The 27103-nt window shown below is 47.4% G+C and overlaps 1 protein-coding gene across 1 annotated transcript in view; it reads right to left on the bottom strand.

Moving 5' to 3' along the window:
• The window catches only part of LOC139050138 (glutamate receptor ionotropic, NMDA 3A-like), a 257973-nt gene that overhangs the window by 164309 nt on the left and 66561 nt on the right, over positions 1 to 27103 (bottom strand). The window lies entirely within an intron of this gene.

Genomic DNA, 27103 nt, shown 5'->3' with positions numbered 1-27103 from the left:
TCGTTCTAAGCTTATTATATCTAATTGTGCTCGACCTGCAAGCGTGACTAATATGAAATCGAGCCTTGAACTACCATCACTAGCATCTCGCCATAAGTTTCCCCGCTTGTGGCTTTTTCTCCGCATATTTCACCATCGTTCACGACATGATGATTTCATCTTTCCTCCCAATTATGTATCATCACTTATTGACCACCGACATAAAGCAGCCGTTCCTTTTTGTAGGATTTCTACTTTTCAGTATTCATTTTTTCCCAGAACTCGTGAGGAGGGGAACCATCTTACCACCCCTACTGCACAAATTACAGACCATCAACGTTTCAAGAATTCTTTAACTAACAGTAACTAATTAGTTCTTTACCTCATGTTATTTTGCGTTGTTTCTTGTTTGATTGTGCCTGTATCATCTAGTCATTTTACATTCTGTTGTAGTTTGGCTATTTGTATCGATTTTATTTGTTAATTAGAGTATTGTATTTGTATTGGTACATTATGTAACTCCATGTATAAGTGTATCTTTTCACAGCAATGTTCTTTTGCCACTCCCCTCTGAAATGTTTCGGCCCTGAGGGTACAATAAATAGGTAAATAAATAAATAAATAAATAAATAAATAAATAAATAAATAAATAAGTTGTTGTCACGAACCTCAGCTCACGACCTGTTTTAGTCTTTCGAAAAAGAATAAATTCACTTCTGCTTGCATTATCCCACGCATTGCGTGTTGAGGAGTACCAAGAGCCCGACAAAGCACTGAGGTGGAACCAGCTCGTCCATGACATCGCTAGAAAAGTATTAGTGGCGTCGACGAGCTCGAGTGCCCACTTGGCCGTTTTTTAACTAGAAACGCATGGGCTGAACTTAGCCCATTCAAAGCACGGAGGGGCTAAGGGCAAGCTTGTGAACTTTACGTTCACAGGTTATTTTCTCATTATATTTTTCTCATTCTTTAACCTTTTCTCTCTCTCGCTTATCGCATTCCTTTGCACCTCCCCCCGTGCATGGTAGCCAACCTGAGATAATCTCTGGTTAACCTCCCTGTCATTCATTTATCCTTCTCTCTCTTCCTCTTTAAGTTCGAAGGTTGGCCATTATGAGAAAGGGAACAGGAAGACGACTTCACAATTTCTAGAAACTGTTGAAACTTGTATTTCAATGTAACACCTGCCTTTTCTTATGTTCACATGTTAACCACCCCTTATGTAATACCCCGAATGGGGTCTTTAAGGTAATAAAATGAGATGAGATGAGAGAAATGAGGAAGAGGCCATGATTGTTTGAGCGCTCGCCGTCAGCACCACCTCCAGTCGAAGGTGGTCGCACAAACACGTTACAATAGCGCCTTCCCTGACTTCGCGGCCATTCGTGAAATGGTTGATAGGGCTGTAATCGATGCCTGCGGCTGCGAAGGAAGCACTGCCCGCTTAGTAGCCACTGTCCTCAATTCGATACACAAAGACGATGTCAAACGCACTGCGACAATTAGACAATCGACCACTGCACGCGCAGGCGCTCTACTGAAACACCGTCCCCAGCAGTCAACAGGGTGCGAAAAAAAGCGAAGGTAGAAGCCGTGGACAGAGGAACCGAGCCACCGTCAGATTTGATATTCTACACGAGAGAGAAAAAAAGAAGGATTACAGATGTAGAAAGAAGGAAAGATGTCGAACGAAACGGTGCGGTTCCATATGACTATGCAGATTTAGAAAGTTCAGGGCGCGGCCAGGGCTGGCTTATGTGCGCCGAAATGGCACTTTGTCGGCCCTGTTAGAACAAAAATTTACGGATCCTCTAATGTTTGGATACTTTCATGCTACTTTTCAAATCAGCATAGGGCAACTCAGCGGAGCACCGTAAAATTCGGGAAATAGTTGAGTTTTGTATGAGCAGTCCCATTTCGCACTATTGCAATAGCATGCACTCACCAACGCCCCATATTTTGGCATACTAATGTACAGTACGAAGTTGTCTTCAGAAAAAGCGTGTACTATTCCCATTGGGCAGCGTGAAGAGGTGAGGTCCTGTCACTGCTTGCCTGATTATTTGACCACTTTCTAGGGCTTAGACTGAAGAGCTTTTTGTGTGCTACTGAAAATTTTTGACCTTTATTTTTTATTGTAGCTCTGAGATGCGTGACTTGAGTCTTGCTTTTTCTCACTTGGTATTGCGTAGTTATTCGAAGTAGTCGTTCGCAGTAGTCGGTTCGAAGTAGTCAGGTTGAGGGTGGTGGTGTTTGTTTTTCAGTCTTCTGTGGCTGTTTTTAGCACGATGAGCATAAGCACTCATACAACCCGTCACCAGCTGTAGCTGCAACAAGGTCAGTCCCCAGAAAGATATCTTGTCGTATACCTTGTGTGAGCACGCAGCGCGATGAAATGTGACGTTAACAGATTTAGAGCTTTAAAGAAGACATTGATATGTTTCACTGAGAATAAAACAGACTAGATGAGCACCGCAAAATAATGGGTGTCATAGAACTGCCCTGACGAAGCCAACCTTAGAGTCATTTCTACGAGGAAGCGAACGCTCGTAACGCAGTGCGCCATTTGTATGCGTGGAAATTTTGAGCCAGCGCTGACCTTGAATACTCTTAAATTCTTGTTTTCTTTTTACATTTTATTCGATTCGAGAACGTTGCTCTCGCTACTATTTCCTCTTTTGCTTAATTCTTTTTTGCTTTCTTTACCGCTTAGCATGTTAGACAACGTCATTCCTCATATCCATGTAACGTTATACTGGGCGCCCGAAACAAAAGCAGCGCGATGCCCTCCAAACCGGTTCCATGGAACTGTTCTGCTGCTAGACAAGAAAACAAAAAAGTACTCGGAAAAACCAATTCCTTTAGCGCACCGAAATCGAACGCGAACCCATAGTCTGAAACTCTGTGAACTCGGCACAGCTTCAGCTCTTCTCCGTGGGTTACGGTTTCGGCGCTCTATTGACGTCAAAAACGGGTCAATATTTCAGGTCCGCGCGGATCAGAAACGGAGAGTACGCAAAAAACAAAAAAAAAACGAGAAACGATTCCTGGAGCTCGCGAAGACGGAAAACGGTGTGCTATGCAAACACTTTTTTGCGAGCCATAGTATAACGTGTTTGCTTTGGTCGGGTGAAAAAGTGCAACAGTGCTTTCAAAGTGCAGTTCTGTGGTGAAGTTGTGCGAAGCTGTTAACTAGTGGCTCTAGTCTAACAGCGCGTGTTCCGGTGTGGTGCGCTCTAGAACGATATCGAGGCTGCATGCGATTGTTCCGCGCAGTGTACGATAGATGTAGAGCTCGACTGCGCTACTGTTTCTACAATTTGTTTGAAAATATGTGGCGTTTGATTAGGAAAGGATGCCGTGGTTTTAGAGGAACGTCATAAAAAAAAAGAAAAGAAAGCTCATGACGTACGGGGCATCCCTATATTTCTCAAATTGTGTACGCCACTACAAAACCAAAGCGCAACCCACCGTAGTAGCGTCCTGACTATGGCTTTACGATGCTCGAGGTCAAAGGTGGGATCGCCGTGGCAAGCTCATTGCCATTCTCTGTGTGTGTGGGGGGGAGGGGGCTGGTAATGAAAATAAAAAAAATTCAACGACGATTTGCATAATCCTGAATGCGAATTTCGAGCGCAGCTGATTAGGTGTTTTGGATTAGCGAAATATTATGGAAAAAAAATTCATTCTGAAAGACAAGGTGCTCTCCGTGGCGGCCCTGAGCCTCCGCTCGAGCAGCTCATTTAGCAGCAGCGGCAGGACGAAGCATTTTCACCGGTTGCGTCGCTCATTGTTCACAAAGAAACCGTCAGCATGGGAACGCGTGGCTCGCGCGGAGCAATACTTAGCGCCGCAGTCGGGGTGGCGCGTGCACATTGGGTCCGAATCCCCACGCCAGCGCTTTGTTTTCCCGCTGGCCGCATGCCTGGTCGCGCCGGCATTCCACTTTGCGCCTCACCCTGTTCGCCATACCTTTCCCCCCGCTTTCCACCTCCTGGTTGCGCTGAACCCTTCTCTCCGCTTTCCTCCTCGCGTCCTATACCTCCTCCCCCCTGCGCTCCGTGTTCGCTTTCATCTTTAGCTGCGCTCATTCCCTCGGATACGCCGCGCTACCCGCAGGAACGGCCACCTAAAAGCTGAGCTTTAAAACAACACGCGTGTAGTTAAATGTTGGTGCTCCCTACAGAACCACGGGGTGTCAAATTTATTACGGACTCTCTTGCAACGGCGTGCCTCAAATCGGATTGTGGCTCTGGCTCTAACACCTCAAAATCTAAATAATAAATTTTAATTAGGAGAGCGCATTTCATGCGTGCGTGCATTCGGTTGTATTATTTTCCGGAAAATAAAGCACACCCTGCGTTTACTTGGATAATTTTGAGTTACATAACCTCACTTTCTCTTTATGCTATTGGCGATGGTGGGCGAAGTTTCCTTTTTCTTCGATGGGGGGAGAAGGGGAAATGAAGGTGAGGATGAGGGGCTTGTTCAGCGCCGACCAGAGGACAAGGACGAGGTTGGTGTAACGCGAAGGCATGGATACAGCAAGCCTAGTTTAACTTTTTGTCGAAATTGGCAAGGCTAACAAGGCAATTGTCCCCAAAGACATTGCCATTCACGACGAAATTTCTACCCGCGCTGCGTCGAGCTGTAATAGCCGAGGAGTCAGAGAATGTTTGTCACTGCGAGAACGTTATTTAGAATTATTTGGAATGAACGGCAAATCGCTGGCAAATATCGTATCGCCTGCTACTCTGCAAACGATAAAGCGATGATAGATGGTTTATAACGCTCCATGTTATGAAGATGTCGCGGCAATGAGAACACTTTTCGTGAACGTGCTTGAACAGTGAACGGATGATAAAACAGCAGCAAAATGACACTTTGTGCCGTTTCTGCGATAGGACACATGTAAATCAAACAAGCCAGTCCAATGACGCAAAATAAATAAAACACACGTACATTTGAAGTGTTACACAAATACACGTAATCAGTTTCATTAAAAAATTGTCAACTACTGCACTATATACTGATTTAATGACACGTATTGAATGGCCATGAAACTTCTCTAAACTGAAAGACGTGCACCCTGGCAAAAAATTAGGAGCAACGGTGCGTAGCCCAATCCCGGTTGAAAATTGATGCGAAACCAGGCGCATTCGCGCGGGCGAGAAAGTCGAGCTCAAGCGGAAACGAGCGCGAAACAAAATTGAATCACGTGAGCAAGAAAGCAGCCGCGCGAGAAATGCGATGGCTGCGCACACGTGGGCTAACCCGGAGGGGGGGGGGGGGAGGGGGTACGCGAAGTCGATCCATTGATTCCATTAGCGTCGGTGCGAGCGGAGACGGAAGACGCTGATACTGCAGCGTCCTTGTCAGCTTTTGCGCCGCCTAACGGAGGACGCCGGATGTGACGCCTATCTTTGGGCTGTAGGCCTTTCTTTTTTTTTCTTCTGAGATTCCCGATTGTTGCCACGTAGTAACGGGAGATCCCTATGCTGTACACTTCTTATATTATGTTGTCGTTTCCAGGAACTCAGAACGGTCCGGGGGTACCGTCGGGAAAGACTGAGTGTGAGGCAACAAATGAAAGAAAAGGAACACTTGTACGGGGGCCCCGGATAAGAGCCTAGGTGCCACCTTTACGAAGCATGTGTCAGGCGCTTGGCTTCAGCAATGGGTTGCTTCGATTGGTCGTTGCAGTGGCTTTTCTTTACCATTTCCTTCTTGGCATGGTGGCTCTATGTGGTGCCAAGAGTTCAGACCAATAAAAAAGTTGTTTCAGAAATAACTTTTTTCTTTAATTTAGGGGTAACAAGTTGCCTGTTGGAACAGAAAATGAAAATCAAGGTTTCAATAAATTTTAAAATTCATGTTAATTTCCCGCCGAAAGCTCATTGTCGGTACGTTAGCGTGACGTCATTAAATTCAAATGATTCTTTGAAAGGATTCTTTGAAGTATTTGGACTGCTGGGTGCCACTCAGGAAAACTTCTCAATACTTACTTCTCTCAGTTCTTGGTTATTTGAGAACACAATGTCCTCTATTTTTACCAATAAACAGGTACGTATGCCCGAGCAGGCGTCATCAAAATTTATGACGTCACTGTAGCAACGTCAGCCGCCTTTCGTTGTTGCGTCTTTTGTGGCTTACCAGGTTTATTCCAACAGCAACAGCGTCTCTTTCTTTAGAAGTTCTAGCAAGGCACGTTTCTAACACAGCTCAAGATACTTTCATCTTTTGTGTCTCCCTCAAAGGCGGCCGCTGTTCCTCAACTAGTTGTTTCCAGGGGCCGTTTTAATGTCTTTTTTTTTACGAGATCCCTGTTGCTACGCCGGCCCCGTGCGTAGCCAAGCGGGAAAGAGCAGTTAGAGGTGGCGCCGAGGCTCTCCTTCGCTAACTCATTAGGATTCCTCTTCGCGTTCTTTCTCATTTTGACATTACCCCGCAATTCCCATGGCAATGAGGAAGCGCTGGCTAACACTCCCCAGGGTTAATCTTGTACGCATACACAGATGCCCAAGGGAGCGCACGCGGGAAGATGGCGGCCGTTGCACCGTAATCGCTAAAGCACCGCGTGTAATGCGGCAAATGTGGTTACGGCTTCCACCTGCGGCGAGTTGTCTTTACGTCGGTTTTAATTTTTCCTTTTTCGTATTGTTTCTGCATTTCCACTTGCTGGTTTCTTGTCCATTAGCTTCACAGGGTTGTAACTAGTAAAAAGAAAAGAAGAATACCATGCCCCTAAGTACCTCCATTTTTGTCGCGCATTGGATGACCTTATTTCATATTTTAAAAAATGTGGGTTATCTGAATTGAACCGCTCACACCTATGAACCATTCACTCATTCACACCGACGACTTCAGGCGGTCGCGCAAACGATTGCGAGGGGCGACCAGAAAGCTGCTCAGGCGACCTATGTCTGAAGATCGATGCCATTCACGTGTGCTCGCAATGCCATCGCCATGTAAAACAAGCATTAGGTCATACAGATGTCGTGTGTCTGCGCGAGAATTGTTGGTATAACCCATTCCCTCCGCGTTTTAAATCGGAGATTCTCCCAACGGATTACCTTTACGGAAAAATAAAAGCTGATTTCCAGCATCGTTCACGTATAACGCCTTTTAAAACAGCCCTGCAGTAGAATAGGCGGCAGAATGTCTTCCTGTTACCGCTAGTCTGACGCCGGTGCTGCTGTACTATTGTGAGAACTTATCAATATTTTGGCGAAAAAAGCGCACCGCGTCTGCCATCTTTTCAAACCAGCAAAGTGGAATCAATACAGTTATCAAGACCGCATTCCACTAGAACGCTTCCAGTGCTTGCATGAGATGCCATGTTCGACATGCGGAGCACTTCAACTTTTCAATGTAACTGACTGCACCACCTTCGCAGCCTAACTGGACCAGTTCGACGCGAGTTAAGCCTGCTTTGTCGGCTATGGCTAGCAGTGGCGCTTACGCGGTCTCTTGCTTTTCGCCATTCAAATAGTAGACCACGCACGTGCGCCGACTACGGTCACGAGAAGAGCCTTAGGCTGCGTGACTGTCCCCGCTACAGTAAAAAAGATACGATTGTATGCAACTGCGTTAGCTCACATACCTTTATCACATGCCATTATCAGAGCAATCCATCTTGGAGTGAGGATCACACAAGCCATTGCAGCTAAGGACCACGAAGGCAACAGCCATGCACAACACGCTGTAAGCTAAAGTGGTGTTTCTTCTGTAAAGCCGAACTTTCTTTGCGAAGCCTCCCGGATGTCGCTTAGTGCAGCTGCTGTTTCTGCATTGCCGAATAGCTCATACATAGGAAATATTGTAATTATGTGCGCGATGGTGGGACCGACGCTCGAACCTTCCAGTGCAGCAGCGTGATGTTCGAACGATTAGGCCACGATCACACGTGTACTTCTATCTTGCCAACGCCAACCAGCTCTATGAGATTATCGCCACGTGTGTCAAAATGCATACCACGGGCGTGTGAGAGCGGATGCGGAAGTGGCTGTGCCTGGGGAGCGTGTAACGGGGACGATGGGGCTCGGGCGAGGATCTTGGGTATAAACTTGCACTGACGCGTTACAGTTCCCGACAGTGTGCGCATGCTGAACTTCACAACAAGGTTAACAGCCAGGAACGCCTACACAATTCGCAATTCGGCGCAACAAGTGACAGTGGCTCGCCGATGGTGGCATTCTGCTTCTGACCGCGATGTCGCCGGTTCGAGCCCAGCCTGCTCCTGCCCGCTTTCTGGCGGGAGCAGAACGCACTAACGCTCGCGCACTGTGCTTTGGTCGTACGTTCAACACCAGGTGGTCAACCTAATCCCGGACTCTCCAATACGGCGCCCCCCGTAACGGGCGTGAAGTTTCGGACCGCGTAATAAGCTGGTTTCTAGAAAGCTTAGGTATGGAGTAACTTCCGTGCAAACTTTAGTGCTTCAAATACGGGCGAAAGCAGCACGGAAAGCTCACAAAAATAACTGTTTCTGATACCAAAACTGCAAAAAAATCGCTATATTATTAATGAACGCCGCCATTACCACTCACACGAAGTGACGCATGACATAGAGTGCACGGCTCCTCATCATAACCTCCGTATTAAGGTGTCGCCTGCAGCTGCCCGGGACGCACTGAAATATGTCGGAGGTGGCGTGGTGGGACTTACGTTATGGCGACAACCACCAAGTTAACGCATTGTCTGCTTAGGTGCTGTTTAAATGGATCTAACAAGGCAACTCTGTAATTACCCTTCCTGAGGATTTGCCAATATTGCTTTAATGGTGCATGCTGCTCATTTAGGCCAAGCTTAGCCAAAGAATAATTTCTGTTGTACTGATCTGGGTACGTTGTAACAGCTTAAAAAAAAGCGGACCTTTTGTGTCATCAGAGCGTCGTAGTAAATCGAAAGGGTTATCAAAATACATGTGTGAAGGAAGAAACAAACGAGAATTCGTCTAGTAGGTAAAATTAACAATACGAATTTGCTAAGCGACAATATAATCTGAAATTACCCAGATTGCTCTATACCCCTGAAAGGGTGTAGAGCTGCATATACAGACACGTTGAAGCAAAGCTCTCGTACAACAGGTTTTATGGAAACTGAAGCGCGTTCGCTTGGTGTAAGCAGTGCTCGTATGAGGCAACAGTGTTTGGAAGGTGGCTTCGACGGTGCCCACAAAAAGCGAGGGTTGGTCGCACAGTTGGTAAAATTAAGGGCACATGCGTACTAAGTGCCAATATAATCGAGTTTCTAAATTGATATGTGCCCCTGTAAAGGGTGCACCGCCGTAGATAGAGTCTTGTTGAGGCAAAGCCACCGTACGGCAAACTTTTGGGAAAAGGAGCGAGTTTGCTTGGACTAAGTAGGCCTTCCAAAGGCAATGGAGCCTGGAAGGCAGCTTCTGCGTTGTCCACAAGGAGCGAGAATTAGTCGCGGAGTAGGTAAAATTAACGGTACAGGCGTACTGAGTGCCAATATAACCGGGATTTACCCACATAGCAGTTTGCCCTGTAAAGGGTGCACCGCCTAATAGAGAGACATCTTGAGGCAAAGCCACCCTACTGCACACTTTTGGCAAAACGAGTGAGTTTGCTTGGGCTAAGCAAGCATTGCGCGAGGTAATGGTGTCTTGAAGGTGGCTTTGGCGGTGCCCGCAAGCAGAGAGAATTACGAACGTCTGGACTTGCTTGTAAAAAACACGGACAAAAAAAGAAATACGGTTACACACACGTGCACTACGTGCGTGTGTTTCTTCTTTCGTCCATGTTTTTTCGCTCAATGCTGTACGTTTATAACGGAAAACCAAGAAGCCCAAGTTGAAACCTTACTGAAAAGTGAATTAATCGGAGAGTAGGTAAAATATTCTTGTGATAGACTTGTCGGCGTGATTGTCTTGTCAGCTAAATAGTGCTGGTCTTGTCAGCTAAATCGTGTGCTCCGCTGGTTAGCGATGTGATAGACTCCCTGAGTGAACATGTTCTGGACCCTGTTCCACGACTTTGCTGGAACGTTTCCGACGGGAAGTGTTCGACCAAGCCTTTCAACTAGCCACTGACCTGCGATCCTACCATTACCAATGTCTTCGGTGCACTGAAGCAAACTGGTCGGGAAGACGCCAGTTTACTAATTAAGAGTTTCCGGACCCTATCTAAGAACGATTACTCAGCCAGCTACGGGCGTCCGTCGCTCACAGTATCAATCATCTGGCAAAGCACTGAAGCAAATAATGGAACCCTTAAGGAAACGTCTTGCAGTTACAAATGTCACATGCGGATCACTTTCTTACCTCCAGTATGTTCGTTCGCGTGATGTAAACAGTAAACTGCTACTGAAACAGACAAGCGTCACCTAATTTTCCGTTATGCAGTATTCATTATGCACATCCGCACAACTAGCGGCACCATGGAAAGTAATTGTTGTAACGTAAAGAAAGAGGAAGATAAGGGCTTGAACCTTGAATTAGAGAGCAGATGAGCGAGGCTGATATTCTAGCTGAGGTTGTAAAAGAGTATGCTGGTATGGTGAGTCATATGATCTATAGAACTAACAAGTAACCGGTGTACTGGTAAGAGATGGCAGAATGATTGATGATCACAACAGGAAATCATCGCCAAGGGCGACCGGGAAGTGTGTCCTGTGTTGAGATTAGGAAATCTCAATGCCTGGAGTGAAATCGGCAAGGTCAATTAGAGATCATAGCTGTGAATGGCGCAAGACCGTACAAAGAAGTTTCCACTATCGACTGTTGTTGATTACGCAATAAAGGCCGTAATGACATTAGGGCGATGTAGGTATTCTCTAAATAAATAAATAAATAAATAAATAAATAAATCTTACTAAATGCAATGTAATTACGTTTTATGGAATTCACGGTCACGTTAGCTGTGCGCCTACACTGCATAAAAATTTTGACCATAGAAGCTTTTATTGAAGTTCACTGGCAGAGGTTTGTCTTGCAGTGGGCTTGAAATAGGGTGGTGGTGATGATGATGATGATGATTTATTATAGTGAGTCATCATTATTTTTTTCTGGTTTCAGGAGATACCACTGAGTAAGTTTCTGTAGTGTGCGAAATAAACAACAACAAAAGAAAAAGAACAACTGGCGAAGAGTGGCCAGAGGATGACTTATAGATATCAAGAAAACGTTTTGCGCATTTGCTGCGTTCGTAGCTGCGCACGCCATAGGGACAGATTTGTCAAACCACTGATTGGTTGCGCTTAACGCACACTGGTTCGGCGGGCCACATTTGGAGCCACCTCGGCGTGCCGCTAAGCTTCCCCGGTGCCGATCGAAACCGTAATCACACTGGAGCATGGCTGGCTTCTCCCCCTACGGAAGTAGGACACAAGCCGAGATATGGCGACTAGCACGCAGTAGTAATCTCGACATTCTGTGCCACGCCACGATGGTGTGCCTGACTGTTTCATCGAACAGGGTTTATTTCTTCTTGTTCGCGAATATCACAAGAAAGTTTTCGCAGAAAAAGAAGTCAACGTGGAGCGAAGCAACAGCAATATACAAAACGTCACGAGACTTGCCGCAAGATCAACTGTAAAGTACGAAAATTCAACAAAACAAAGAAAGGTGTGTGGTATAACAACATGCCGCCATTTTATGTATGTTTAAAGCGAAGCATTTCTTGAGTCTTTTCTGCACTTTGTGGGAGCCGGCTGCTGCTGTAATATCTAGCGAACACTAACTAACATCCCCCTACCGACTATAGCATTCTTTACTGCCAACTAGTACATTATTCACTGGCCCTTACTCACTAGAACACTAACCATCAGTCGGGCCTCAGGACGACGACAGGGCCAGAAGGTTGGGAACCTCGTCATACGTGATATCCCGCTGTGAACACGCGCGGAACAGCATTTAACAACGGCAGCACTAGCGCCCGCACCATGTCTCAGTTATGACCGTTTCGAGCGTTACCTGTAAATAGTGCGTCAATTGTCAAATCTTCATTATGCTACTATAAGAAAAACAAAGCATAACAAAAAAGTCAAGAAAGCACTTTGTCCAGGGAGGGTCATATGTCAATAACTTGGTTTAAGAAAGTTTATTACGAGAGGTATAATCAGGTGTAAACGTTGCGAGGTAATGGTGTGATGAGACAGGTTTACCCTTCCCTCATCCGACTCTCTCTTTCTCTCTCACTTCTTAGACCAGCATACACAAGCGACGTTCCTGCCTTCGGGAATCTGGGGAAAGCAGGAGGGCGCCCCGCGAACGCAAAAACGGTGCTGCACTGTCCAAAATTGCTCCAGAGCCTCCCACTATAATGCCTCTCATGCCCATGCAATGGTGCTGACACGTTAAAGTCTTCATTATGTTTCATTCTTTTCACAGTGTACATAGATTCGGGCAACCGCAACGAGTGGAGGATCTACTCTGCCTAGCAGAAAAATAACAAAACGAAGGTTATTTCACACGTATGTCAAATCTGCATACGCTCCCTCCTTCATCGCTGAGAGCTATAAACGTACCATGAACACCGACAAGGCAGGAGGCTTCGGCGGAAAACCTAATCAGGATGATCTGGCCGGTTACCATAGACGCTGGAACAAACGCGTCAGCATTAACGTCCGTTTCGTTTAGGATTGTTTATGACCCAGGTCGTCAAGACGACTAGAGCAATTTACGGCTATCGTTATACGGCTCGTTATTTGCCAATGTGCCCGCGTTTATGCAACATTTGGCCGAAGCCCACGACAGGGCTCGTAATATTGTCATAGCTTGCAACGTTTCACTCAAACACCTGACGTGGTTCACCACCATAAAATTTGTCGTTGTTAATCTTTCTTCTATCGCAACCGATCTCCGGTTCCTGACCATGCGTGCGAACTCAACCCATAAAAGAAGCATTTGCACGTAGGGAAGCGTAAAGAAGCATAAAAGAAGCAATTGGCCGTAGGGAAGCGTAAAGTGTTCTTACGAACAAACTTACGAGTTCTATTGAGAAGTCACTTGAAAACTGGTGGAATAGGAGCTCGCTCTGTGCGACCATCATTAACGTGGTGGCCTTTTAATGGTGGCCTCATCTACGATGCATGCTTCTCCGGACGGAAATCACGCAAAACGAAAAACTTGAGAACAAACTTGAACTTGAATTCCAATGGTTTCGTGAGCATGCCATTACGAACAGAAGCCATGAGAAAACGAAATCACTCGCACCACTGATCGCGAGCGCCATGCTCAGAAAGCAGGGATGAAAATTGTTTGAACATCTGCAGATGTCGTAGTATTTTACTTCATACTTCGCGAAAAGAAACCTATAGGAAACATGCGCTGTGCAAATATGTTCACCTATATATTAAAGAGGTATGGAGGAGGGGCTAACTGCAATGCGCAAGTCGGCAGCGCTATTGAAACAGCATTATGTGAGAAGCTTCGTAGGAAATTCTGCATTCTACACGGTCATAGCCGGCGGTTGTTGCACAAGTGCGATACGTTATAAGGCCTAAAATTACGTTACTGTCTTCACTATACATAGCCTGCGAAATGCCATCCCTGTACCACTGCGTCACATTCATTATTCACATCCCAAACAAAAACGAATAGCAAGGTCGTTAAAAGGATACTAGTGGTACTGAATTGCCGGGGTTCCGGGAACTCCGTGTACAGAACACCGCATGACATTCTACGCGCCACGAATATTACTCCACGTCAGACTCCATTGCCGTCTACCGAAAGCAGTTATCCAGCAGCATACGTATAGCGTGACACGTTGTCTGCAAAAGTTTTTCAATTATGTACAAAATAGTGGCGAAAGTACGATGTCATCATGTTCCGAAGGCTGGGGGGAAAAAAAGCCGAAGGCGCTAAGCGAGGACCCAGCTCACGGCATATTTCTCGGGTAACCGCGCACGTTGGAAGAACAGCAGTGAGCCAGGAGCCCAGAACAAGCCATAAACCATTCCAGTCGCGGGAACCAAAAGAAAGACACGTGCACGCCTGCCACTCGCCTGGGCCGCCCGGTCCAGGTATCCTCCGGTGTAGGCGAGCACGGGCAGCTTGGCGTATCCCGCGGCCAGCGCCGCTGCGAACGCCGACGGCGGCGGGGCCATCGAGACCACGAGCAGGGGCCGGTGGTTCTCGAGGGCGGCGCACAGGGCGGCGAGCGCCGCGCGCGTGTCGGCGTCCGCGGCCAGCGTGACCGCGAGCCAGGGGCCCGGCGAGTCGCCGGGGCCCTGGCCCGAGCGCGCCAGCGCGCGCCGCAGCGCCCGGGCCAGCGCCGGGGCCGAGCGCGCGGGCAGCGCGGCCAGCAGCGCCGGCGCCTGCGGCTCCGAGCAACGCACCAGCAGCGGAGCCAGCAGGACCAAAGGGAGCAGCAGCGCGGTGGGTCGCGCCATGACGTCGAAGGCGCCAGGGCCCCCGCTCTCTCGCGGCTCCCGCCGGGGGTCGGGCGCTACCGGGCGCCGGACCGGCGCTGCGGCCGCCGCTGCGGCCGCAGCGGCTTCAGCTCTCGGGGCAGCGGCGAGGCGACGACGACGACTGCGGCGGACGCCATTCCCTGCCGTCCGGGGTCAGAGCCGCGCCGCCGCCGGTGATGCATGGCCGTTCGACGGAGGCGGCACCGCGGCGACCGCAAGCGCGCAAAAAAACCGGCACGGGACACACGGCAGCACCACGGCGCAGCAGCCAACCGCCGCCGCCGCGACCGTACGGGCCGCAACACGCCGCACAAGTCCTCTCCCTCCCTCTCTTCCTGCTCCTCCTCGCTCACTTGGCCCTTTCACTCGCCCGCACGGAGTGTGCCGCCCGCGTCGGAGATCCTGGAGGAGCACGCGCGCACACCCGGTGATGCCACAGCCAGAGGTCTTACGTCGCCTCGAGAGCGGCGCTCGCAGTGGGAGCTCCGAACGCTCCGGACATGTTGAACGACGTGAAACCCGCAGCCGGCGTCCAGCTCGGCGCACCGAAAAGCGCACTGTGCGCCCCCTAGCGGGCTTTGGAGGAAACAAGTTTCCATGAAATAAACGTGGGTTCTGGTTGCCGCCCGTTCTCATCGTTGACGCCGTGTTGGAACACGGCGTCAACGATGTTGGAAACACAAAGGAAGCGATGTAAGTCGCTAAGTTGCGTCACTTTGTAAATGTCTGAATGACCTCCGTTGCCTTTATTTTCTGACCCGAGTTGAAATGAAGCCTACAACTCGCCACCTGCAGTGACGTTTGTTTTGTTGCCTCTGACCGCCATGGGATGGCGCCACGAGTGAAATTTCCGCATACTTTCCGCGAGCCCTGGGTGCCGTTTCTCGCGCGACTTGAAGCTCAGCGGAGATGGCTTTCTCGACGCAGACGAAAACTGAGTGTCTTCGAGCTCAACGTTTTCTTTCTTTCCCTCCGTTCCCTAGCGCCTTCTCCGCCTGTTGTGGCCGATTATTGATCACGGTGGCGACCTCCCGAGATTGCCTACAGAGGTCTAGTGACGCTCGCCGCGAGCCGAAGCAACAATGTTCCACGACACGAGACAGTAAAAAAAGAAATCTTCAACTTAAAGATACGCACCCCATGCGGGCGACGGATGATGCGGGATCCGGCGCTTCATGGCGCTCCTTCCGCAGTGACATCGCCGTTTTCTCTGCTCTGTTTCGTTCACTCAATTTCACTACCCGCATTGCTATATTTAGGGCACAGGCTGCAACTTGGTCTAAAGATATGAGGGAAGAGTCGAAGCGCAAAACTGTTGTCCATCACTTTCATTTCGCTAAGCTTTCTACAACAGACCCCGCACGTTGTTTCCTTTATTCGTCCTAAATGACACACTATTGGCCCGCTCTCCTTTACGTTTCACGAAATAATACTTGTATGTATGCAATTTTTGATCAGTAGAATTCTGCTTGCAGAGTACAATACCTCGTGGATGTACATCGGCGTTTAATTTATCAGACATGATTTTTTTCAAAAGTTGATACAAACTTTAAAATACATTTGTTGACTTCAAGTAGCAATATTCCATTATATTAGGTGTTCCCCGTTCTTTTCAAAAGACACAATGCAGCCTTAATATATGGTATTGCAGTTTCTTTCTTTGTGTCATCTTTTACCCTCGTTTCGCGCTTAAACTGCAACTAATTTATTCGTAAACTCCATATAAGTAGCGTTTGTGGATCGAGCACACAAGGCTTCTCAAGCTCGTTAAAAGTGTTCACAAAGTTTCATATCGCCCCAATAGTTCCCTCCACCTACGCGTACAGCGTTCGCAGAGCTTCCGGTGACAAATCGCCGCTATCGAGAAAGCGTCACGCGCGCGAACCTCGTCGAAGCCGCGTGCCGCAGCCTCCGCAACAGACGCGCCAGCCTCCCCCGAGCGCGCGCGCTCTACATCCTCCTACGGGACGGCGAAGGCACTGCGGCGCGCTGCGGCGGCGACCGCGGCAGCAGCAGCTTGTCGCGCGCGACGGCTCGCTGCACAGGAGGTCGCGGGAGTTTAGAGAACGCCGACAGAGGGCGCCCTGGTGGCTGTCGCCTCGCGTCGCTGGCTCGGCGGCTCGGCGTGGCCCCGTGACGTAGATGAGCCTCCTCTCTTCTCTATTTGTCCTTTTTTTCTTCCCTCGAGATCCTCGTGCGCGAGAAGGAAAGTCGATACTCTAGCTCCAGTGTGGCGACTCTTCCCACCATTGTTGGGGGGGGGGAAGAGGCGCGCGCTTGGCGCGACCGCTGGGCTCCCGTCCTTGCTTAGCGCGAAGAAGCAAAGTCGGTACTCTAGCATGTATGCAGACTTTCCTCTTGGGGAATGGGGAACACTGCGCGGGAAAGTGGGTTTTGGGGGGGGAGCAGTAGGTGCCGGGAAAAAAAGAAGTCTGAACTCTGGTACGTAGCGACAATCCCCCCCGCTCCCCCGACTCCTTGTTTCCCCTTCTAGAAGGGATGGGCTGCGGGTACTCTTTCTTTATTGCTGCTCGGAAGGTGTCGGAAGCAATTTCGATACATGCGCGACTCTCTGAGGACTTCTTTCTTTCCGGGGAAGGGAATTCGTTGCTGGCAACTGCGCGAGCAGGAAAGTCAACACTCCCGCCCCCGGGTGTGGGCTCTTCATCTTGAGGAAGAGATGCAATGAGACGCTGACGTGAGCAGCTTCTTGTCACGTAGTAGCTCAAGCTTCGGTATTCCCACGACCCACTAGGACTATTCCACCAGGACTAGGACATCATTAGGTGTCGTGGGCTCACTTCCTTGATCGTTTGTATGGACGGCGGTGCCGTCGTTGTAAAGCCCAAATTCACTTGCGGGAAAATCAAAGAAAGAAAAATTCTCGTTATGCCGCGAGGGTTCAAACTTACGACCAACTATTTGGCAGTCCAGGATTCTGCCTCTCAGCCGCTCTAGCAATGCGGCAGAACTGAATACTACAGGTCCTGGAGAGCAGCATTGAGCCAACAGCTGCCATGAGTGGCGAACACCCGCTCAAGACCTGTGTTCTAGATATAGCTGGCGTCCGCGCCTTCTTCGTGCTCTAGGGCGGCGCTAAATGAAGTTTTAAAGCGAAGCCTCCTTTGCGAACAAATTTACATGTTAGTCTTTGGTACGATGCCGATGGCGTTGCTCAACACAGCGATCATACCCGCCGTGGTTGCTCAGTGGCTATGGTGCTGGGCTGCTGAGCACGAGGTCGCGCGTTTGAATCCCGGCCACGGCGGCCGCATTTCGATGAGGGCGAAATGCGAAAGCACCCGTGTACTTAGATTTAGGTGCACGTTAAGGAACCCCACGTGATTGAAATTTCCCGAGTCCTCCACTACGGCGTGCCTCATAATCAGAAAGTGGTTTTGGCACGTAAAACCTCATAATTCAATTTTAACACAGCGATCACTGCGGTTGGTGAACCAGTATGATACATATAAGCATTTTGCTTATGGATCGCCTTCTTTCCCTGTAAAGAAGTAACATCCTAAGGGGATCGCTGAAAGGGATCTGTGGGGACACAATTTCATAAAACTGGTCAGTGCGTCGTCGAGAACAGGACCAACACGGCCGTAAAACGAATCCATATTTATCCTATTCTTTTGCGAAAAGCCCAACATTGCCTAATGCCATGATAAGATCTCGCATCGTCATGCTGCATGCTTGGACCATGTGCTATAATATACATAGCAGCTAACATTGACACAGACGCTCACGCAGTCCGCAGCCGGTCACGCAGAACTACCGTACAGTGTGATTCACACTGTACGGTAGTGCTGTTATTACTAACCGAAACTATTTTATTCGTGAGGGGAAACCTCGTCCTACAAACGATACAGTCACGCAACGCATCTACAGATAACAAATTTGAACGCTTGTCAAACTAAATAGCACAATTTCTACCACAGCAGATCAGCACCCAGGCTGTCCCGATCGTCGTGCACTGTGCAGTTGTTTACTACGCATTGCCTCTAAACCGCAGCTTCGAACTACAGGGATGTCAAATTAGCCGAGCGAATTTTCAGAAATACACAACTTAACATACTTATACAAATACACAACAATATACAAGGCTCATTGTGGGCTCATAGCGAGCTGGGTGCTCCGTCGGCCTCAACGCTAGCAGGAACTCCGTCCCTGTCGACTCAAATCACTTCGATACGTCTGACACTACGTCTCTTCAGCATGGCCCTTATCGCTCTCTCATCGGCTGGTGCACCTCGTTAGATGCACGCCCACTGCCTGGCTTGTGTGCGGGGCTTTCCGGTAACAACATTATAACTAGTATTTAATCTCGCGCGGCTCCACGATAAGCGGTATACATGTACATTAAGTTCTATGGGAGTGTAAACCGGAGTTAAATAAGACTGCTTTCTATCCAGTCATACACTAAAAGCGGTTACGTTATAAGTGGTCCTTGCTAACGCGTAACCGTCGACAGACATCGTGAGATGGATTCTGCCGAATTATCTTCTTTTCTCGAAAAAAGGGGATACGTTCTTTTGTTCGGTATTTTTCGTCCCGTCCTCTACGAAACACTCACTCGTTTTAAGGAAATTGTGTCTTCACTACTAGCCATAGAATTCTTTTTATGCGATACCGATTCCAGATTGTTGCTTTACGGGCATACAGGCAATGCTGAAGCACAAAACCTTTTTTTTTCAGTCTAAGTTTATTCTCCATTCAATAACAGTTAATAAGTAACTGATAGTATGCAGACGAGGGTGCTAAATTGAATTACTGCAACGGGACCCTCGATGACTGCAACGGGACCTATATGTATACTGCTGGTTTACCGAGCGCATAGATCGCTGTGTTGGGCAATGCCATCATCCTCATACAGGAGGCTACCATAGACGTAGCATAGTGATTTTAGGTCTACTATTGGACTTGAAATGCGTGCGAACGATGCCAGTGGCTCAGGCAAATGTTTTATAACAATTGGTGCTTAGATTTTCCAAAATTTCACTGGTGACGACCGTAGCTGTCTACGCTGCCAAGATAAATTCATCATCATCATCATCATCATCATCATCAGCCTAGTTACGCCCACTGCAGGGCAAAGGCTCCTCCCATACTTCTCCAACTACCCCGGTCATGTACTAATTGTGGCCATGTTGTCCCTGCAAACGTCTTAATGTCATTCGCCCACCTAACTTTCTGCCGCCCCCTGCTACGCTTCCCTTCCCTTGGAATCCAGTCCGTAACCCTTAATGACCATCGGTTATCTTCCCTCCTCATTACATGTCCGGCCCATGCCCATTTCTTTTTCTTGATTTCAACTAAGATGTCACTTACCCGTGCTTGTTGCCTCACCCAATCTACTATTTTCTTATCCCTTAACGTTACACCCATCATTCTTCTTTCCATAGCTCGTTGCGTCGTCCTCAATTTCAGCAGAACCCTCTTCGTAAGCCTCCAGGTTTCTGCCCCATATGTGAGTACTGGTAACACACTGCTGTTATACACTTTCCTTTTGAGGGATAGTGGCAACCCACTGTTCATGATTTGAGAATGCCTGCCAAACGCACCCCAGCCCATTCTTATTCTTCTGGTTATTTCAGTCTCATGATCCGGATGCGTGGTCACTACCTGCCCTAAGTAGATGTATTCCCTTACCACTTCCAGTGCCTCGCTACCTATCGTAAACTGCTGTTCTCTTCCGAGACTGTTAAACATTGCTTTAGTTTTCTGCAGATTAATTTTCAGACCCACCCTTCTGCTTTGCCTCTCCTGGTCAGTGAGCATACATTGCAATTGGTCTCCTGAGTTACTAATCAAGGTAATATCATCAGCGAATCGCAAGTTGCTAAGGTATTCTCCATCAACTTTTATCCCCAATTCTTACCACTCCAGGTCGCTGAATACCTCCTGTAAACATGCTGTGAATAGCATTGAAGAGATCGTATCCCCCTGTCTGACGCCTTTCTTTATTGGGATTTTGTTGCTTTCTTTGTAGAGGACTACGGTGGCTGTGGAGGCGCTATAGATATCTTCCAGTATTTGTACATATGGCTCATCTACACCCTGATTCCCTAATGCCTCCATGACTGCTCAGGTTTCGACTGAATCAAACGCTTTCTCGTAATCAATGAAAGCTATATATAAGGGTTGGTTATATTCTGCACATTCCTCTATCACTTGATTGATAGTGTGGGCAATGTAGAAATTACTGCACACTGAAGTTATTGCGGCGACAGAAGGCTTCAAAGGGGTTCTTCAACGACGAAATTTGACTGAGGACGAGTTAAAACAAGTTCAAGTTGTTCTGCAGCATCCGATGGCAAAACATTCAAGCAGCGCCACACCGTCTCGCACAAGCCAGCAGAGAGGAGGAAAGGCTCACCACGCTCCCTTTCCATCTCCTCCTCGTCCGATGGAAGAACGTCCATATGACGACACATGCCAGTCGTCGGGAGCTTCGAAACGGGTGGGGAGCTGGCATCTCTTTGAAAATAGGGTGTTCGAGAACGTGGCTGAGATGTTTACAGCAGCATATGCTTTCGGTGGTCTGTGCTTTCAAATTTTTCTTAAAGACGTAGTCTTTTTAAACTAGTTACTACCTATTTTCCGTATCAGGTATGTTCCTAGCCACTTTCTTGGGCCGACTCCGGAGATTGTGGTATCTGAAAATATACGCCTATATGTGCTACGGGACATGCGCCCTGGGACCACTGGGCGACTGTGGCATATGGAAAAATTATGGCTCATAAGCTGGTCTACTCGAAGAGGCGGACATTACTTGCAAGAAAAAAAATGAAATGCATGAACAGCTAATTAACAAAAAAATCACTAATTAAGCTTCTAGCTAGTTGTCTGATGGCCCATATTGCAATTTACGAATCCTAGCCGTGGAGTTCTCAAGGATCCACTTGGAACGAATTCCCAGGATGACACAAATTTCTAGATATTAATTCCCAAACATTGCGGAGAAATTCACTGGCGGTCCATTTCCAGTTACTTATTATTGCTTCCAGAGACAGACGGCGCCAGACAGCACCCTAGTTAAGATGGCGGAAGCGCCCCATGTGACCGGAGCACAAAACGTTGTGAATACATTCTACTGGTGCTCAAACATATGCTTCTTAATAGAAACACCAGAAAAACACACGAATCCAGAGGTGGCCGTGAATGATGATGATTATGCTGGTTACATATAGGCAGCCAATTGGGGACGGGGTTGTGACAGATATTCATCTAGCCTGCTAGCGCTAATCATGTAGTCTATACATGTCCAGCATTCTGCCTACATCTCCTTCCTGTTCTCTCTCTTCCTTAAAACCATTGTATATACGTCATATAGTTACCTATAACCTGCACTAAATCCACTCTATCGATCTCTCACCTGCGTTTTTTTTCACCAATATCTTAAACGTTTCTTGACTACCTCCACTGCTAACTGGCTAACGCTTCCATCCGTTTTGAATCCCAGTGATTCTACAAGGTGAACGCTACCTACGGGGCTGGCTGGGTGAATACCTGCGCATTCTATTAGACTATATACTGCGGTGTGGTCGTATTTTCGCTGTGGCAGTCACATGCATGAAGCACTGAGCTTTCACCAAAGCACACACTGCCCCCCCCCCCCCAAGCGATGGCGAGCACCTATCAGACGTTTATTTTTTCTTTCTTTTTTTGCAACTACAGTTTGGAGGCGCATTTTCACACGGTGGCTGATGGTAAACTGCCCATTTATTATTAAGGATGGGCATGAGTACGTGGCAGGGGCCCCACAAGCCTGCCTCTTTTCCACAGAAGCGTCCGGTTTGCTCTACGGGTGCCCGCGTAACATGATACCACAGCTGAGCCGCGCATTCCTGCGGCCTACCAGGGCAACTCGTGGCTTCGAGATGCTGGAGGCGAAAGCCAAGTGCATCTTTGACCAAAATTGCGTGCCCGCACAAACGTAAATTGTAGTTTTCACCCCTTACAAACTCACATTTCACATCAGCTCAAGTTAAGCAGATGAAACGTGCAGTATTATTTGCAGGAACTCTTATTTCAGTTTCTTTTCGCTGGAAGCTATAATTCCGCCCCCTACATATTGGGGCTGAAATTGAAGTAACATAATACTTCGAAACTTCTGGGATGAGTATTTGATCTCATATCTGTTCTTTATTAGTGGCTTCTGAATCGAACCTCACGGCTGTTGCTACGTGACTGGAGGAGCAGGTCGTTACATTGCGATGGAACTCATCTATCCAATCCAAGAAACGTTTCTGCTGATTGGAACGGCCGTCTGGACCGATTCAGTTGACGGACGGGGAGGAGCAGACGTTACGTTATTTTATTGCTCTAAGAATGCCACGCGAATTGAATGTTTACCTTTCTAAGCTTATATTAACACGCGCGTAGACAACATGAAAGCAAAACAACGTACGCGCGATAATACGAATAGTCTGTACAGTCTGCACACTAAAGCAATAATCATCTTCTATTCATCGCAGAACGACGTATTCGCGTGTACTATTGCGAACCACCTGAATGCACGTAACCCGAGTGACTGTTTTCAGCTCGCTATATTCATCGGGAACCTAAAACCTTCGCATGGAAAGTACTGCGCACTACGGAAACCCGCAGTCTGATTTAAGTTCAAATTACCAAACCGCTCATGCCTAGCTTATGTATTGCTTAAGTGTCCATGGTAACAGCAAGCGTTGCTATGGGGACGTTATATCGGTCGGTCCCTCCATTTAATATCCTCGGATGTGGCAGAAAAATGTCTTGCGGTAATAGCATAAAAGAGCCGACAATTAAAGCGAGTCGAACTCGCCTAGGTCTTAAAGAACCGACATGCCTTTCTCTGCAATGTTCGGGAATTAATATCTCGAAACTGGTGAAATCCCGAGACTTCGTTCTAAGGGGATTCGCCTTGCGAACTCTAAGGCTAGAATTTGTAAATCGAAATAGAGGCCATAAGGTAATTAGGCAAACAATTATTTCTTGAATATTTGTTAATTAGTCGATAATGCATTTGAATGCTTTTGTGAAAAATAGTGTCTACCACTTCGAGCAGACCACCTCATGAACAAGAATAGTGCTATCTGCGATAGCAGATAGCACTATTGCTAGATAGCACTAGGTTGCTATCTGCGATAGCAACCTTAATGAATTTTGAACGTGTTCGCTGAAACACCCTGTATACTAAAGGCTAGAGACGTCACTCCCCACGTTACAAGCTGCCGTCGCCGTGGCAGCTTGTCTAACAGTAATCTTTACCGGGAAACTTATGCGGGGAGCTCTACTTACTTCATTATCATCTATGGTGCCTTACCAATTATGTCGTTCGGATGCTTGTTTTGTGCTTGTTGTTTGTTGAAACGAATGCTGTTCTGTATATCGTATGGATGATTCCAAAGGGCGTATGCACTTTTCATTCACTTCGCTGAGCGCTTGAAGCCTCTGCCTTAAGGGGGTACGAGCCACTGCTCCTGTCCAGCGCAACCACCGGGATCAGCTCACATCTTCACCAACAGACGCGGGCGGCAAAAAATATTGTAGGTCACTTAAGGCTTCACCTTTAGGAGTGGAACGCGATAGCATTTAAAGGTCCCCGACTGCTTCTCAATCTTCCCGGCAAACTCAGCTTATGTAACTGTAATGTTTACCGGCAAACACTCGCGGCAAGCAGACGCTATGCACTAAGGAGAGCTTTCCGGTAGAAACGCGGCCTCTTGCATGGGCCGTTCCCGGAGGCTGTACACAGCCATGCCAAGCACAAACGGCAGCTAAATGAAGGGTTTGTGTTGGAGTCTCTACGTAAAAGAATTATGTTTTGTCATATATTCAAGTTGCAGTTCGACAGTATCATGTCTGTAGGTTGTGTGCAAGTCATGCTTTACGAATATTATGAGCAATTTACTTCGAGAAATGAACTTAGTTCAGTAACGCCTATGTGCCACGACCAAGACCTGCGTGGTTTGGGACGCGTCCTTCAGGATGATTTTTCTCTCACGCTCGACGCCACCCACACCAACACCACATTTCCCGCTTTAAGGGCAAAGGATGCACACCACAGAGAGAATACCAACCACCGAGAAGCTAACAGCGTCGCCGTAAAATATAATACCTTTCCAGCCATTGGGATTGTGTCGAGTGGGTCCTGTGATGGTGATCAGGAAGCGTAGTTGGAAGGACGCGTAAATCGAGAGAGACACTGTCCTGTTGGTATATTAAGAAGCGCTATTTGGTGTCATGCTAGGTAATGTAGCTAAGAACGTCGGTTCGAATTTGATATTTAATGCTTCAAAAATGTATTTTATAAGACACATTCGTAAAAGCAAGAACATTAAAGAATTAGTATTTTTGTGTTCTTGCTGGTTTCAAGCATGCGTTTAAAACGGCAACATAGACGATCTATACCCCCAGAAAAAAAGTAACAAGTGGATATTTAGAAATAAATTCGACAGAAAGACGTTAGCATTATGCCGTACTACTATGTGGTACCGTATCCATGATTTAAACCGCGTTCACTGCATTGCCAAGTGTTGCTCAGGAGCTCACTGGACGCCCATTCTGCCTATTTGAGGAGCAAAGCGCCATGGGCGGTGGTCCGGAGCAGACACGGTGGTTTTCTGTCCAAACGTCGACACAATAAACCGTCTATTCTTTAAAGAAACACATAATCTTTCCAATTATAACCGTGCGGCCACCACGGTTACTTCTAACGTCGAGTCATATCACTAGCCCGTGGCAACATACATACATACGCACATACGCACATACGCACATACGCACATACATACATACATACATACATACATACATACATACATACATACATACGCACATACATACATACATACACACATACATACATACATACATACATACATACATACATACATACATACATACATACATACATACATACATACATACATACATACATACATACATACATACATACATACATACATACATACATACATACATACATACATACATACATACATACATACATACATACATACATACATACATACATACATACATACATACATACATACATACATACATACATACATACATACATACATACATACATACATACATACATACATACATACATACATACATACATACATACATACATACATACATACATACATACATACATACATACATACATACATACATACATACATACATACATACATACATACATACATACATACATACATACATACATACATACATACATACTAGCGCACGCGCTCTTCTGAGCTCCCCGATCGCCTTTCTACCTCTACCACATGACCGGCTTCGCACACTTTACAAGCATACACTTTTTTCCACTTTCACGCTCCTAATAATAATGCATTAAATTATTTAGGCTCTGACTTGTTACGCAAGGACCATTCTTGTCGGTGACCCCGGGCTCGAGCATCAACACTGACACTTGTTTTTTTTTTGCAATATCAATTATGTGGACACTCCAGGCACATTTCTGCCGTCGGCGTCGCCGCAGCCGTGAGGTTCCGTATAGAGTCCAAGTGCAATAAAATCTTCGCCGCGCGCTGTATGCTGTAGGTTCGAGTGAAAGCATGCGAGGATCAGCTGGCGATAGCGCCCTAATCTCGCGCACGCCAGTGAGGAAAGCGGGGATGCAGCACGCCGTCTTCCGTCACGCGGAAGGCTTCGGGAGGAGGGGAGGGGGCGAGCGCTTGTTCTACCCGGGCGGCCCGCGCGGCGGAGCGCGCCTGGTCACGCCTCTGTATCTTGAAAGCCATCTGCGACGGATACAGCGTCCATGCTGCGCTGTATTTTCGCCGCTCAGTTCGCGTTGAAGCGAGAGGCAGCACGAAGGTCAATCCGCTCGCTGCTGCTGCCGCGTTTCCGCATTTGAGCGTTTTAACAGGGAATTTCTGCGGTCATCGAGAGAAATGTGTTCACGTCGGCTTGGGCGCGTGTTACATCATGCTTGTTAATTTATTTAGGGCTCGTATGTTTAAGAGTTTATGCGGTCGATAAAACTACTATGCTTACTTCGTATAGCTGTCCACTAATTTGCTATCGCAAGCGATGCTTCGTCTTATTGTTTTATCAGAAAGCACTGCATGCCCGCCCTTCTCTTAAGAGTTTAGATGCTTACCATCATGTGCGATGTGCTCGCCAGGAACGCACAATTCAGATATATGTAGTGGCTTGAATCTCGACTCCCTCGTTTCGCGTCACATCGTCCAAGTTACTCAATCTTGCTTTTGTACACTTTGCGGCGCCAATCTTTACTTCACAAAGCCAATCGTCTTCAGCGTGACGACACCCTCATCTAGTTGCCTGTGCTCATTGCAACATTACTCAAGGGCTTCACGACGGAATGGGAAAAAATACTTCAATCCTGCCTAGGTTGTCGCGCATTCATGATTCACGGAGTGGTCATTTTCTGTGCAACAACAATGTTACAATAATAGTTGCAGTTTCAAATTCAATTAACTTCAAAAACACGACGTCTTGGCCCCTTCGGTAGATTAATATGCGTGCTATCTGTTAGGAGCAAAAATTCATATTCAAGCCTTCCTGCTTCGAACAATAAACGTTTCTTTCTGTCTCTAGCCTTCCTGATGGAAAGGAAGGAAGAATCTGAACAAGCAAGTGGAATTCGCATTTTCTTTAAATAAAGTGCGGCAACGTTGGCACGGGGCGCCATGTGTCAGTGCAGTGCAATGACGAAGTCTCAATTACTTGCCAAGTAAGTGGCCTTGTTAACTGA

The sequence above is a fragment of the Dermacentor albipictus genome, chromosome 9, assembly GCF_038994185.2.
Source record: "Dermacentor albipictus isolate Rhodes 1998 colony chromosome 9, USDA_Dalb.pri_finalv2, whole genome shotgun sequence".
Classification (NCBI taxonomy): domain Eukaryota; kingdom Metazoa; phylum Arthropoda; class Arachnida; order Ixodida; family Ixodidae; genus Dermacentor; species Dermacentor albipictus.
The sequence above is the reverse complement of the archived record's forward strand: the minus strand, read 5'-3'. Positions and strand labels throughout refer to the sequence as shown.